This window comes from Arachis hypogaea, chromosome 4, assembly GCF_003086295.3.
Source record: "Arachis hypogaea cultivar Tifrunner chromosome 4, arahy.Tifrunner.gnm2.J5K5, whole genome shotgun sequence".
NCBI lineage: Eukaryota > Viridiplantae > Streptophyta > Magnoliopsida > Fabales > Fabaceae > Arachis > Arachis hypogaea.
The window spans coordinates 55,077,850-55,092,637 of record NC_092039.1 but is presented as its reverse complement, the minus strand read 5'-3'; the positions used below and the strand labels follow the sequence as shown (position 1 = coordinate 55,092,637).

General features: G+C 40.5%; 1 non-coding gene across 1 annotated transcript; it reads left to right on the top strand.

The window, feature by feature from the left end:
* The first annotated feature begins 12,450 nt into the window (after nt 1-12,450).
* LOC112798824 (small nucleolar RNA R71) lies at nt 12,451-12,558 on the top strand. Its single transcript, XR_003200421.1, has one exon. It is a non-coding gene; the product is annotated as a small nucleolar RNA R71 (small nucleolar RNA).
* Nucleotides 12,559-14,788: the final 2,230 nt, after the last annotated feature.

The window sequence follows — 14,788 nt, the reverse complement described above, 5'->3', positions numbered from 1 at the left end:
CCATTTCTTGTATTCCTTCCACTTTTGCATGCTTCCTTTCCTTCCTCTAAGCCATTCCTGCCCTGTAATCTCTGAAAACACTTAACACACATATCACGGCATCTAATGGTAATAAGAGAGGATTAATATTAGCAAATATAAGGCCAAAGAAGCATGATTTCAATCATAGCACAAAATCAGGAAGGAAAAATATAAACTCATGCAAATTATATGAATAAGTGTGTAAAGAATTGATAAAAACTACTCAATTGAGCATAAGATAAACCATAGAATAGTGGTTTATCAATCACGCTGGTGTTATTCTTTATCATGAGTCTGGGCGCCACTATGACCGCATCCAATAAAAGCTTTATGAGTTCTTGGTGTCAAACATGAGCTGGATCAAGTTTGGAACCACCAAAGCCGCATCAAATGTGGCGTATTATGAGTCCTAGCGCCAAACTTAGGTTGGATAATGTTTGGCGCCACCTTGGTGGTGTTTGGCGTTGTGATTCCAGAAAAAAAGTATAAACTATTATATATCGTTGGAAAGCTCTAAAAGTTAGCTTTTCAATGCCTCTAAAACCACATCAATTAAATCTATATAGCTCAAGTTATGTTCATTGGAGTATGAGGAGGTTAGTGGTTACAATGTCATCCACTTTCTTCCTTTTCTTCTACGTGAACTCTGTCAAACTCGCCTGAATAACACCTGTAATAAATCAAATTGCAAAACCACTCAAAGTAGAATTCATGGTGACTTAAAACACCTACATCGCGATTTATATCAATAGTTTTACATGCAAATTCACTAAGAAAAGATAAGAAAGATGCTCACGCATCACTGGGCCTCCCTTAGCTATTGCTTTGGTGCCTTATTAAAACTCCCTTCAGAAAAAACCCTTTTTGGAAAAAAATCCTATGCTTGGAAAAAAGAGTACATCAAGGGGAAAGGCTTGCTTTCTTACTGTAATACTTCTTAAGGTTACATGCGTGCCAAGACCTCGGGAGCTCCCACCATTGAAGGTCGTACATTTTGTAGTAACCTTTCCCTAGGACCTCCACTCTCTTGTAGGGCCCTTTCCAATTTACAGCTAGCTTCCCTTCGCCCAACTTCTAGACTCTGATGTCATTGCTGATTAGGATGAGGTCGTTAGAGGTGAAGCTTCTTTTAATTACCTTTTGGTTATATCTTAGAGCCATCCTCTATTTTAGGGCTTTGTCTTTGATCTGAGCTCTTTCTCATGCCTCGAGAAGAAGGTCGAACTCTTCCCTTTGTGTCTGGATGTTGGCCCATTCGTTATAGAATACAATTCTGGGTTATTCTTCAGCAATTTTAATGGGAATCATAGTCTCCATCCCATAGGCAAGTCAGAAAGGTGCCTCCCCCGTTATGGAATGCAAGGTTGTCCAATCTGCCCATAGAGCTTGGGGGAGTTCGTCTGCCCATGCTTCCTTTGTTTCTTGTAATCAGCGTTTCAACATGGCCAATATGACCTTGTTTACAGCTTCAGCTTGCCTGTTTTCCTGGGAGTGTTCTACAGATATGAATTAGTGCTTTACCTTAAGATCGGCCACCAAATTTCTAAAACTTGAGTCGGTGAATTGAGTCCCGTTGTCTATGGTAATGGAGTGGGGAACCTAGACAATGTTTTTGTAGAGGAACTTCCAACTTCTTTGGGCAGTGATAGTTGCCAATGGCTATGCCTCAATCCGTTTAGTGAAGTAGTCAATCCCTATTATAAGGTATTTGCCTTGGCCTGGAGTTTGGAAAAATGGCCCAAGTAGATTGAGACCCCATTTAACAAAAGGCCATGGTGAAGTAACACTAATAAGCTGTTCAGGAGGTGTCACACAGAAGTTGGCGTGCTTCTGGCAATACGGACATTTCCTAACAAACTCGGCTGTTACCCTTTGCAGGGTCGGCCAGAAGAAACCTGCTCGAATCACCTTCTTAGCTAATGACCAAGCTCCCAAGTGGTTTTCGCATATGCCATTATGCACGTCTTCTAAGACTTCTTTGGTGTTAGAGTCGGGACGCACTTGAAGAGGGGTGTTGATATCCCTTTTTTATACAGGATATTGTGGACCAGTGTATAATTTTGTGCTTCCCTTAGAGTCTTCAGGCCTCCTTTTCATTCTTCAAGAGAATATCAAATGTAAGATAATTGATTATGGGTGTCATCCATCCTAAATTTTTATTTGATACGGGCATTACCTCGAAGTTGTCATCTTCTTTTGATATGGATGGTGTCAGAAGAATTTCCTAAATGAGGCTTTTGTTGTTTCCCTTTGGCTTGGTGCTGGATAATTTGGATATGGCATCAACTCAGGCATTACATTCTAGTGCGTACGTACGTAAAACCGCACACCTTTTCGTACGGAAGGCAGTACTAGCAAGTGCACTGGGTCGTCCAGGTAATACCTGAGCAAGTCAAAGTCGATCCCACGAGGATTGTGGCTTGAAGCAAGCTTATGTTTTGTCTTGCAGGTCTTAGTCAGGCAGAATCAGAAGGTTTATGTTGGATAAACTTTGAATACTTTAAATGTCATAAATGCTTGGATGCAATAATGGGAATAGGGTTGAGAGTTGGAGTTGCTTTGTCTTCTGAAGTAACTCTGGTACTACTATCTTCTTTGCTTGTGAGTGATTTCTTCAATGGCAGGCTGTGTGTGATTGACACTGGTTTAAGGAACTGCCAATACTCCTTCGGATCTGAACCCCAGGTTTAGTGTGGATCCATTTTTACTTGAGGGTGAAGCGCGTACAGTCCATTCTCCTTTTTGATCCTACTTAAAATGCCATAGATAAGGTCAGACCTTTCGAATCAGAGAATGCTATATTTGGGTTCTAGTCTCTACCACAGAGACCCTAATCTCCCTAGAAATCGGTTGAATTGATGTCTAGAGAAGTCCCCAATGAAATCGCGGATTAGCCGTCTGAGAGATGTATATTCAAGCTGTTGTTCGTCATTGTCCGGTGAAAGACGCGTTCTGAATCCAAGTAGACGCGGGTGTTTGTCAGGCACGTTCGTCTTAATATAATGAATAGAGATAATTGGTTAGATAATCCTATTCACCACGATGAAGTACGAATAAACATCTTAGAATTAATCACGCACGGATCGAAGAAGAAACGATAGTACTTTTATTAATTCATAGGACTCAACAGTGCTCCTCCCCTCAACCTATGAGGTTTAAAAACTCATACTGAGGTAGAAGGCAATGGAAAAACGTGAATGATGAGAAAAATTATGTAACTTACATATATTTAATCCCTTAAATACTAAACAGATGACTAGTAATGGCGAAACATTCTATTTAGTGCTAAAATCCACCTCTTCGGCCCATTTGTTGAGTGTTTGGGCTGAGCTTTGATGAGATCCACATGCTATGAGGCACCTTGGGTGTGGAATGCCAGCTAGGGGGTCCGGTCTGGGCCTTTGGATGTTGGGCTCTACTCTTTGGGCGCTGGATGCCTGGAAGGGGACAGGAAGCTGACGCCAGTTTTGGGCCTTCTATTCTGAAGCAAAGTATAAACTATTCTATATTTCTGGAAAGTTCTGGAAGTCACCTTTCCATAGCTATTAAGATCGCTCTATTTGGACTTCTGTAGCTCCAGAAAAGCTCTTCTGAATATAGGCAGGTCAGATTTGGACAGCATTTGTAGTTCTTTCTCTGTCTCTGAATCAGACTTCTGCTTCAGCTCCTCAATTTCAGCCAGAAAATACCTAAAATTTCTCAAAAACACAAATACTCATATATGAAAGTGATGTCAAAAAGCATATAAAATATCCGCTCATTGGAACACCAAACTTAAACTGTTGCTTGTCCCCAAGCAACTAAAAACACAGTAGGATGGAAAAGAAAATTAAGATACAATAAATTTCTAAGTTTCAAATGAAGCTTAGCCAAAATCAGATGAGCGGGACTTAGCAGCTTTTTGCTTCTGAATAGTTTTGGCATCTCACTATCCATTGAAACTCAGAGATGTTAGCATCCTTAGGAACTTAGAATCTAGATTATATTATTGACTTTCCTAGTTAAGCTTACTTTGATTCTTGAACACAGCTTTATGAGTCTTGGACGTGACCCTAAGCACTTTGTGTTCCAGTATTACCACCGGATACATTCATGCCACAGACACTTTACCTGGGTGAACCTTTTCAGATTATGACTCAACTTTGCTAGAGTCCCCAGATAGAGGTGTCCAGAGTTCTTAAGCACACTCTTTTTGCTTTGCACCACGACTTTAACTGCTCAGTCTCAAGCTTTTCACTTGACACCTTCACGCCACAAGCACATGGTTAGGGATAGCTTGGTTTAGCCGCTTAGGCTAGGATTTTATTCCTTTGGGCCCTCCTAACCACTGATGCTCAAAGCCTTGGGCCCATTTACCCTTGCATTTTGGTTTAAACGACTATTGGCTTTTTTTGCTTGCTTATTTTATTTTATTTTTTTTTCGCATGCAAGCTTTTTCTTTTTCTTTTTGCTGCTTTTTCTTGCTTCAAGAATCAATTTTTGGATTTTTCAGATTATCAATAATACTTCACTATCATCATCATTCTTTCAAGAGCCAACATTCATAATTTTTAACTTCAAATATGCACTGTTTATTCATACATTTAGAAAACTAAAGCAATGACACCACATCAACATAATTAAACTAATCTTATTTTAAACTTGAAGTTCATGCATCTGTCAATTCCTTTCAAATAAAAATTTTCTTTTAAGCAAGGTGAGAGATATATGGAATATTTTACAACTTTAAGACATCAATGCAAATGATCATGCAATAAGAACAAGAGAACAAGTAATTAAACAGACAGAAAATAAAAAATAAAATAGAAAAGGAGTAAAAGAGAACGAATCCACCGGAATGATGGTGGCCAGTGCTCTTCCTTGAGGATCCAATGTAGTGCTTAATCTCTTCAATGTCACTCCTTTATCTTTGTTAAGGCTGCTACACAGGCTCATGTGCATGCTCTCTGGTTTGCTCCATCCTCTTCTTCTATACTTAAGAGTGGTAGAAGTCACAAAGCAAAGCTTTTGCAACACCAAATTTAAGAGTTTTGCTCGTCCTCGAGCGAATATGATCAATGGGGAAGAAGAAGGTGGGGTAGGTGGAGATTCCGTGGGACCCACTGGTCCTGAAGGGTTAGGAAATTCTAGACAACCTGCTCTCTTGCACCGGTGTTTGAACGCCCAGGGGCTGCTCCTTGGCTGGTGTTCAACGCCAGCAATGCTGCCTGATGTGTGGAAAACGATCCAACACAAAACTCACCGGCAAGTGTACCGGGTCGCATCAAGTAATAATAACTCACATGAGTGAGGTCGATCCCACAGGGATTGAAGGATTGAGCAATTTTAGTTTAGTGGTTGGTTTAGTCAAGCGAATCAAGTATTGGTTGAGTGATTTGTGTTTAACAGGAAGTAAATGACAGTAAATGTAAAGGGAGAGGGGAATTTGCAGTAAATTAAAGAACAGGAAAGTAAAATGTACTGAATCTTAAAGAACAAGAAACTAAATGTCTGAAACTTAAAGTGCAAGAAATGTAAATTGCAGTAACTTAAATGGCAAGGAATGTAAATTGCTTGAATATAAAAGGGAATTGAGGAATGGGATTGCAGGATCTAAACAAAGAAGAAGTAAATTGCAGCACTCAATTAAGTAGAAGATGAATTGGAGTAAACTGAAATTCAAACAGAATAGGAAATTAAAATGCAGCAAGGTTCACAGAAGAACCAAAAGTAAAATTGGGTCTCAGGTCTCAAGAGACTAGGTAGCAGAGCCTAGATCTCTATTTGCCTTCCTAGATCCAAGTTAACAAAGCAATTGACAAGAATTAGAAGAGAAAGCAGTAAAGAAAATGTAAATGGATTCAATTATGTAGAAAGAGAATTGAAGAGAATTTGAATGGGAATTGAGACAGAATTTCCTCAATTTCTCACACCCAAAACTCAGAAATAGAAGATTAGAAGTGCTCAGGCAAGAATGAGGAAGAAGAGAGATCAATTCTCCTCCCCAATTCTCAGAATTCTCAGTAAAGTCACCCAAGAACAATTGCCAAAGCTCAAAAGAAAGGTGAAAGTAAAATTCAAAAGTAAAGGTAAAAGTGGTAAAAGGTCCTAATTACATCAAACTAGCTTCTATTTATACACTTTCTATTCTTGGATTTTGGGATTTGGATGGGCTTTTGATTTGGTGAAGAAATGAATTAAAATGGGGTTTTACTTTGAATTTTCGGCCCATGAAAAGTTGCTCCCAGGAGGCTGCCCTGCCCTTGTGGAGGGCAGGGCAGAAAATTGATGCATGGTGCGGACGATTGGTGCGGCCTTGTGCGTCCGTGGTGCAAGCTGGTGCGTGGAACGCTGCCCTGCCCGTGCCAAGGGCAGGGCAGGAAAAGTTGGTGCGCGCTGGATGGTGCGTGGTGCTCGTTGGTGCTGCCAGGGACGAGAATTGGTGCGCCAGAATTGAGCTTGGTGCACAGGATGCTTCCCTGCCCTCGCGGAGTGCAGGGCAGGAAATTTTGGTGCTGCCAGGATTGAGCTTGGTGCGCCAGGTGCTGCCAGGAACGTGCCGTGGTGCGCCAGATGCTGCCAGGAACGGGGATTGGTGCGCCAGAATTGCTTCTTGGTGCGCCACACACAAGATTCTGCCCTGCCCGCTGGTGCGCGAAATTGTGAACAATACTTTTTCACAACTCTCATAATCCCCAGTCATGAACCCCAAAAACTTGGTAGCTCAATACCATGGCATTACACAACTTCGCACAACTAACCAGCAAGTGCACTGGGTCGTCCAAGTAATAAACCTTACGCGAGTAAGGGTCGATCCCACGGAGATTGTTAGTATTGAAGCAAGCTATGGTCATCTTGTAAATCTTAGTCAGGCAAACTCAAATGGTAATGGTGATGAACGAAAATAACATAAAAGATAAAGATAGAGATACTTATGTAATTCATTGGTAGGAACTTCAGATAAGCGCATGAAGATGCCTTCCCTTCCGTCTCTCTGCTTTCCTACTGTCTTCATCCAATCCTTCTTACTCCCTTCCATGGCAAGCTTAAGCAAGGGTTTCACCGTTGTCAGTGGCTACCTCCCATCCTCTCAGTGAAAGCGATTGCATATGCTCTGTCACAGCATAGCGGAATTCATCTGTCGGTTCTCAATCAGGCCGGAATAGAATCCAATGATTCTTTTGCGTCTGTCACTAACGCCCCGCCTTCAGGAGTTTGAAGCACGTCACAGTCATTCAATCATTGAATCCTACTTAGAATACCACAGACAAGGTTAGACCTTCCGGATTCTCTTGAATGCTGCCATCAGTTCTCGCCTATACCACGAAGATTCCGGTTAAAGAATCCAAGAGATATTCACTAGAGCCTTGGTTGCTTGTAGAACAAAAGTGGTTGTCAGTCACCTTGTTCATGGGTGAGAATGATGATGAGTGTCACGGATCATCACATTCATCAAGTTGAAGAACAAGTGATATCTTAGAACAAGAACAAGCGGAATTGAATAGAAGAACAATAGTAATTGCATTAATACTCGAGGTACAGCAGAGCTCCACACCTTAATCTATGGTGTGTAGAAACTCCACCGTTGAAAATACATAAGAACAAAAGTGATCATTGGTTTCGGCCCCAGAGAGGGAACCAGAAGAACCAAGATGAAAATACAATAGTAAAAGGTCCTACTTATAGAGAACTAGTAGCCTAAGGTTTACAGAGATGAGTAAATGACATAAAAATCCACTTCCGGGCCCACTTGGTGTGTGCTTGGGCTGAGCAATGAAGCATTTTCGTGTAGAGACTCTTCTTGGAGTTAAACGCCAGCTTTTATGCCAGTTTGGGCGTTTAACTCCCATTTTGGTGCCAGTTCCGGCGTTTAACGCTGGGATTTCTGAGGGTGACTTTGTACGCCGGTTTGGGCCATCAAATCTTGGGCAAAGTATGGACTATCATATATTTCTGGAAAGCCCAGGATGTCTAGTTTTAAACGCCGTTGAGAGCGCGCTAATTGGGTTTCTGTAGCTCCAGAAAATCCACTTCGAATGCAGGGAGGTCAGAATCCAACAGCATCTGCAGTCCTTTTCAGTCTCTGAATCAGATTTTTGCTCAGGTCCCTCAATTTCAGCCAGAAAATACCTGAAATCACAGAAAAACACACAAACTCATAGTAAAGTCCAGAAAAGTGAATTTTAACTAAAAACTAATAAAAATATATTAAAAACTAACTATATCATACTAAAAACATACTAAAAACAATGCCAAAAAGTATACAAATTATCCGCTCATCACAACACCAAACTTAAATTGTTGCTTGTCCCCAAGCAACTGAAAATCAAATAAGATAAAAAGAAGAGAATATACTATAGACTCTAAATTATCAATGAAACGTAGCTCCAAATTAGATGAGCGGGACTAGTAGCTTTTTGCCTCCGAACAGTTTTGGCACCTCACTTTATCCTTTGAAATTCAGAATGATTGGCTTCTTTAGGAACTCAGAATCCAGATAGTGTTATTGATTCTCCTAGTTAAGTATGATGATTCTTGAACATAGCTACTTATTGAGTCTTGGCTGTGGCCCAAAGCACTCTGTCTTCCAGTATTACCACCGGATACATACATGCCACAGACACATAATTGGGTGAACCTTTTCAGATTGTGACTCAGCTTTGCTAAAGTCCCCAATTAGAGGTGTCCAGGGTTCTTAAGCACACTCTTATTTGCCTTGGATCACAACTCTTATTATATATTTTTTCGTTTTTCTTCTTTTTTTTTTCGTTTCTCTCTCTTTTTTTTTTGTATTCACTGCTTTTTCTTGCTTCAAGAATCATTTTTATGATTTTTCAGATCCTCAGTAACATGTCTCCTTTTTCATCATTCTTTCAAGAGCCAACAATTTTAACATTCATGAACAACAAATTCAAAAGACATATGCACTGTTCAAGCATACATTCAGAAAACAAAAAGTATTGTCACCACATCAAACTAATTAAGCTAGTTTTAAAGATGAATTTGAAATCCTGTACTTCTTGTTCTTTTGTGATAAAAACAGTTTTCATTTAAGAAAGGTGATGGATTCATAGGACATTCATAACTTTAAGGCATGAAAATTTCGAAAAACATAAGCATGAAAATTTCGAAAAACAAGAAAATAAAGAACAAGGAAATCAAGGAACGGGTCCACCTTAGTGATGGCGGCTCTTCCTTGCTCTTGAAGATCCTATGGAGTGCTTGAGCTCCTCAATGTCTCTTCCTTGTCTTTGTTGCTCCTCCCTCATGATTCTTTGATCTTCTCTAATCTCATGAAGGATGATGGAGTGTTCTTGATGCTCCACCCTTAGTTGTCCCATGTTGGAACTCAACTCTCCTAGGGAGGTGTTTAATTGCTCCCAATAGTCTTGTGGAGGAAAGTGCATCCCTTGAGGAATCTCAGGGATCTCATGATGAGTGGGATCTCTTGTGTGCTCCATCCTCTTCTTAGTGATGGGCTTGTCCTCATCAATGGGAGTGTCTCCCTCTATGTCAACTCCCACTGAATAATAGAGGTGACAAATGAGATGAGGAAAGGCTAACCTTGCCAAGGTAGAGGACTTGTCCGCCACCTTATAGAGTACTTGGGCTATAACCTCATGAACCTCTATTTCTTCTCCAATCATGATGCTATGGATCATGATAGCCCGGTCTATGGTAACTTTGGACCGGTTGCTAGTGGGAATGATTGAGCGTTGTATAAACTCTAACCATCCTCTAGCCACGGGCTTGAGGTCATGCCTTCTCAGTTGAACCGGCTTCCCTCTTGAATCTCTCTTTTATTGAACGCCCTCTTCACAAATGTCTATGAGGACTTGGTCCAACCTTTGATCAATTTGACCCTTCTTCATGGCCACAACTTCATAGAAGTGGTCTTGATGCACCCTTGAGATGAATCTCTCCATCTCCCATGACTCGGAGGTGAAAGCTTTTGCCTTCCCTTTCCTCTTTCTAGAGGTTTCTCCGGCCTTGGATGCCATAAATGGTTATGGAAAAACGAAAAGCAACGCTTTTACCACACCAAACTTAAAAGGTTTGCTCGTCCTCGAGCAAAAGAAGAAAGAAGAGAGTAGAAGAAGAAGAAATGGAGGAGAGGGAGATGGCTTTGTGGTTCGGCCAAAAGGGGGAGAAGTAGTGTTTAGGGTGTGAGGAAATGAAGGATGGACGTGGGTGGTGAAGAGAAGGATGGGATTTGATAGGTGAGGGGTTTTTGGGGAAGAGGTGTTGAGGTGATTGGTGAATGGGTGAAGAAGAGAGAGGGTGGTGGGGTTGGTGGGGATCCTGTGGGGTCCACAGATCCTTAGGTGTCAAGGAAAAGTCATCCCTGCACCAAATGGCATTCAAAAACACGTTTTGAGCCAATTCTGGCGTTAAACGCCGGGCTGGTGCCCATTTCTGGCGTTTAACGCCAGGTTCTTGCCCTTTCCTGGCGTTTAACGCCAGTCTGGTGCCCCTTTCTGGCGTTAAACGCCCAGAATGGTGCCAGACTGGGCGTTAAACGCCCAACTACTAGCCTCACTGGCGTTTAAACGCCAGTGAGTTCTTTCTCCAGGGCGTGCTGTTTTTCTTCCTGTTTTTCATTTTGTTTTTGCTTTTTCAATTGATTTTGTGACTTCTCATGATCACCAACCTACAAAATAAAATAAAATAACAAAGGAAAACATAAAATATAACATTGGGTTGCCTCCCAACAAGCGCTTCTTTAATGTCAGTAGCTTGACAGAGGACTCTCATGGAGCCTCACTGATGCTCAGAGCAATATTGGAACCTCCCAACACCAAACTTAGAGTTTGAATGTGGGGGTTCAACACCAAACTTAGAGTTTGGTTGTAGCCTCCCAACACCAAACTTAGAGTTTGACTGTGGGGGCTCTGTTTGTCTCTGATTTGAGAGAAGCTCTTCATGCTTCTTCTCCATGGTGACAGAGGGATATCCTTGAGCCTTAAACACAAAGGATTTTTCATTCACTTGAATGATCAATTCACCTCCATCAACATCAATCACAGCCTTTGCAGTGGCTAGGAAGGGTCTGCCAAGGATGATGGATTCATCCATGCACTTCCCAGTCTCTAGGACTATGAAATCAGTAGGGATGTAATGGTCTTCAACTTTAACCAGAACATCCTCTACAAGTCCATGGGCTTGTTTTCTTGAATTGTCTGCCATCTCAAGTGAGATTTTTACAGCTTGCACCTCAATGATCCCTAGCTTCTCCATTACAGAGAGGGGCATGAGGTTTACACTTGACCCTAAGTCACACAAGGCCTTCTTGAAGGTCATGGTGCCTATGGTACAAGGTATAGAAAACTTCCCAGGATCCTGCCTCTTTTGAGGTAGTTTCTGCCTGGACAAGTCATTCAGTTCTTTGGTGAGCAAAGGGGATTCATCCTCCCAAGTCTCATTTCCAAATAACTTGTCATTCAGCTTCATGATTGCTCCAAGGTATTTAGCAACTTGCTCCTCAATGACATACTCATCCTCTTCAGAGGTAGAATACTCATTAGAGCTCATGAATGGCAGAAGTAAGTCCAATGGAATCTCTATGGTCTCATTTTGAGCCTCAGATTTCCATGGTTCTTCATTGGGGAACTCATTAGAGGTCAGTGGACGTCCAGTGAGGTCTTCCTCAGTGGCGTTCACTGCCTCTTCTTCCTCCCAGAATTTGGCCATGTTGATGGCCTTGCACTCTCCTTTTGGATTTTCTTCTGTATTGCTTGGAAGAGTACTTGGAAGGAGTTCAGTAATTTTCTTGCTCAGCTGACCCACTTGTCCTTCCAAATTTCTAATGGAGGACCTTGTTTCAGTCATGAAACTTTGAGTGGTTTTGATCAGATCAGAGACCATAGTTGCTAAGTCAGAGGTATTCTGCTTAGAACTCTCTGTCTGTTGCTGAGATGATGATGGAAAAGGCTTGCTATTGCTAAACCTGTTTCTTCCACCATTATTATTATTGAAACCTTGTTGAGGTCTCTGTTGATCCTTCCATGAAAGATTTGGATGATTCCTCCATGAAGGATTGTAGGTGTTTCCATAGGGTTCTCCCATGTAATTCACCTCTTCTATTGAAGGGTTCTCAGGATCATAAGCTTCTTCCTCAGATGAAGCTTCCTTAGTACTGCTTGGTGCATTTTGCATTCCAGACAGACTTTGAGAAATCATATTGACTTGTTGAGTCAATATTTTGTTCTGAGCCAATATGGCATTCAGAGTGTCAGTCTCAAGAACTCCTTTCTTCTGACTAGTCCCATTGTTCACAGGATTTCTTTCAGAAGTATACATGAATTGGTTATTTGCAACCATTTCAATCAGTTCTTGAGCTTCAGTAGGCGTCTTCTTCAGATGAAGAGATCCTCCAGAAGAGCTATCCAAAGACATCTTGGACAGTTCAGAGAGACCATCATAGAAAATACCTATGATGCTCCATTCAGAAAGCATATCAGTGGGACACTTTCTGATTAATTGTTTGTATCTTTCCCAAGCTTCATAGAGGGATTCTCCTTCCTTCTGTCTGAAGGTTTGGACTTCCACTCTAAGCTTACTCAATTTTTGAGGTGGAAAGAACTTTGCCAAGAAGGCATTGACTAGCTTTTCCCAAGAGTCCAGGCTTTCTTTAGGTTGAGAGTCCAACCATGTTCTAGCTCTGTCTCTTACAGCAAAAGGGAATAGCATTAGTCTGTAGACCTCAGGGTCAACCCCATTAGTCTTAACAGTGTCACAGATTTGCAAGAACTCAGCTAAAAACTGATGAGGATCTTCCAATGGAAGTCCATGGAACTTGCAATTCTGTTGCATTAGAGAAACTAATTGAGGCTTAAGCTCAAAGTTGTTTGCTCCAATGGCAGGGATAGAGATGCTTCTCCCATAGAAGTCGGGAGTAGGTGCAGTAAAGTCACCCAGCACCTTCCTTGCATTGTTGGCATTGTTGTTGTTTTCGGCTGCCATGAGTTCTTCTTCTTTGAAGAATTCGGTCAGGTCCTCTAAAGAGAGTTGTGCTTTGGCTTCTCTTAGCTTTCTCTTCAAGGTCCTTTCAGGTTCAGGATCAGCTTCAACCAGAATGCCTTTGTCTTTGCTCCTGCTCATATGAAAGAGAAGAGAACAAGAAAATGTGGAATCCTCTATGTCACAGTATAGAGATTCCTTGAAGTGTCAGAGGAAAAGAAGAGTAGAAGACAGAAGTAGAAAATTCGAACTTATCAAAGAAGATGGAGTTCGAATTTTGCATTAAGGGATAGTGTTAGTCCATAAATAGAAGGATGTGAGAAGGAGGGAAGTAATTTTCGAAAATTAAGTGAAAAATTTTGAAAATATTTTTGAAAAACATTACTTAATTTTCGAAAATGAAAGTGGAAAAGAAATCAAGTGATTTTTGAAAAAGATTTTGAAATTAGAAATCAAAAAGATTTGATTGAAAACTATTTTGAAAAAGATGTGGTTAAGAAGATATGATTGGTTTTTAAAAAAATGTGATTGAGAAGATATGATTTGAAAAACATTTTAAAAAGATTTGATTTTGAAAATTAAAAACTTGACTAACAAGAAAAGATATGATCCAAACATTAAACCTTTCTCAACAGAAAAGGTAACATACTTGAAATGTTGAATCAAATCATTAATTGATAGTAAGTATTTTTAGAAATAGAAAGAAATTGATTTTGAAAAAGATTTGATTGAAAAATTGATTTGAAAAAGATTTGATTTTGAAAAGATTTTGAAAACTTAAAAAAATTTGATTTGAAAACAAAATCTTCCCCCTTGTGCCATCCTGGCGTTAAACGCCCAGAATGGTGCACATTCTGGCGTTTAACGCCCAAAATACTACCCTTTTGGGCGTTAAACGCCCAACCAGGTACCCTGGCTGGCGTTTAAACGCCAGTCTGTCCTTCTTCACTGGGCGTTTTGAACGCCCAGCTTTTTCTGTGCAATTCCTCTGCTGTATGTTCTGAATCTTCAATTCTCTGTATTATTGACTTGAGAAGACACAAATTAAAAATATTTTTGGATTTTTAATAATAATCAAAATGCACTAAAATCAAATAACAATGCATGCAAGACACCAAACTTAGCAGTTTGTATACTACTGACACTAACATAATGAAAATGCATATAAGACACACAAGACACTCAAGTCAATAGAATTCAAAGATTAGAGCACGAAAATCATCAAGAATTACTTGAAGATCCTTAAGACACATGCATGAATGCAATAAGAACAGAAACGTGCAATTGACACTAACTTAACATGAGACACTAGACTCAAACAAAAAATATTTTTGGATTTTATGATTTTGTAAATTTTTTTGTGTTTTTCGAAAATTAAGTGGAAAAAGATATCAAAATTCTTAATGAGAATTCCAGGAATCATGCAATGTTAGTCTAAAGCTTCAGTCCAAAGGAATTAGACATGGCTAGCCAAGCTTCAGCAGGACATTGCATTCAAGAGCTAAATTGATGAAGATCAATCAGCTTTGGTGATGATAAGAACATCACCTTGAAACACTAGAATTCATTCTTAAGAACTCTGAAGAAAAGAAAAAAAAATACCTAATCTAAGCAACAAGATGAACCGTCAGTTGTCCAAACTGAACAATCCCCGGCAATAACACCAAAAACTTGGTGTTGTTGCCGGATCTTGGCACTGATGTTACCAAAAGCTTGCTCAAAACTTGAACAATCCCCGGCAACGGCGCCAAAAACTTGGTGCGCGAAATTGTGAACAATACTTTTTCACAACTCTCATAATCCCCGGTCATGAACCCCAAAAACTTGG